Source organism: Capsicum annuum, chromosome 12 (assembly GCF_002878395.1).
Source record: "Capsicum annuum cultivar UCD-10X-F1 chromosome 12, UCD10Xv1.1, whole genome shotgun sequence".
NCBI lineage: Eukaryota > Viridiplantae > Streptophyta > Magnoliopsida > Solanales > Solanaceae > Capsicum > Capsicum annuum.
In genome coordinates this window covers 226,474,828-226,476,598 of record NC_061122.1, presented here as the reverse complement: position 1 = coordinate 226,476,598, position 1,771 = coordinate 226,474,828, and positions in this window count along the sequence as shown.

Here is a 1,771-nt window from a genome sequence, read left to right as displayed (position 1 = left end):
CTTGGGGTCTAGTGTGTTGTAGGACAAAATCAATCGAGGCATGTTAGGAGGCGACCTAGTGTGGCCCATTGGTTTGGACGGGGCCATTTATGTGGTTAAACGTGTGAAATAGCATAAACAAGGCATTTTTTAGACAAATTATTATGCTATAACCCACAGTTCTGGGGTGGGCCTAAAGTCTGGGCGTGTTGTGGGTCGAAAATCAATTGGGGCATTCCAGGGTGGTTGGAAAGTGGCCTAGTATGGTTCGTTTGTGTGGTCGGGTCCATTTGGTTGGTCAAACGGGTAAAATGGCATGAATGGGGTATTTTTGGGTCAAATCAGTGTGCTATAGCCCACGGTTTCAAGGGCGAGCTCAGGGTCTGAGTGGGCCCAAGGTCTAGAAGTGTTGTTGGCCAAAAATTGATCGGGACATGCCAGGACAGATAAGTAGAGCCCTAGTATGGCTCGCTCATATGGGTGGAGCTATTTGGGTGGTTAAACGAGCAAAACAGTGCGAACGGGGTATTTTTAGGCTAAATCGGTGTGTTATAGACCACTATTCTGCGGGTGGCCTAGGGTTTGGGCATATTGTGGGCCAAAATCAATTGAGGCATGCCATGGAGGCTGGGGAGCGGCCTAGTTTGGCCCGTTGGTATAGGCGGGATCATTTAGGTGATCAAACAGGAGAAATGGTGCGAACGAAACATTTTTAGGCCAAATTGATGAGCTATAGCCCACGGTTTGGGGTGGTCTAGGGGTTCCGGCGTGGAGTGGGTTAAAAATCGATCAGGGCGTACCAGGAAGGCTAGGGATAGGCCTAGTGTAGCCCTTTCGAATGGGTGGTCGAACGAGCAAAACGGCGCAAATGGGTTCTAGGGGAAGGCCTGGGTTCCGAGAGTGCTGTGATCTAAAAATCAATCAGGGGCTGCCAAGGAGGCTACAATAGCCTAGTGTGGTCCGTTGGTGTGGGAAGATCCATTTTGGTAGTCAAACGGGTAAAACGGCATGAACGAGGTATTTTCGGCTTAAATCAATGTGTTATAGCCCACGGTTCTGGTGTGGACCCAGGATCCGAGCATACTATGGACCAAAAATTGATCGAGTCATGCTAGGAAGGTTAGGGAGAGGCCAAATATGGCCCATTGGTGTAGGCGGGGCCATTTGGGTGGTCAAACAGTCGAAACATCACCAATGGGGCATTTTCTGGCTAAATCGATGTGCTATATCTCGCGGTTTAGAGGGTAGACCCAGGGTCCGGGCATGTTGTGGGAAAAAAAATTGATCAGGGCGTGCCAGGGAGGTTGGGGAGTGGACTAGTGTGGCCCGTTGGTGTGGACGAGGCTATTTGGGTGGTCAAATGGGCAAAATAGAGCAAATGAAGCATTTTCGCGCCAAATCAGTGTACTATAGCCCACGATTCCTAGGGTGGGCTCGGGGTCCAGGCGTGCTGTGGTCCAAAATTTGATCGGGATGTGCCAGGGAAGTTGGAAAGCATCCTGGTGTGGCCCGTTGGTGTAGGCAAGGCTATTTGGGCGGTCAAACGGGCGAATGAGTCATTTTTGGGCCAAATCAGTGTGATATAGCCCACGGTTTTGGTGGTGGGCTCTGAGTTCGTGCGTACTGAGGGCTAAAAATTGGTTGGGGAATCCAGGGAGGTTGGGGATTGGCCTAGTGTGCCCTGTTGGTATGGGCGAGGTTATTTGGGTGGTGAAACAGGTAAAACAGTGCGAATGGGGCATTATTCAGGCCAAATTGGTATGCTATCGCCCACGGTTCTGGGGTTGGTCCT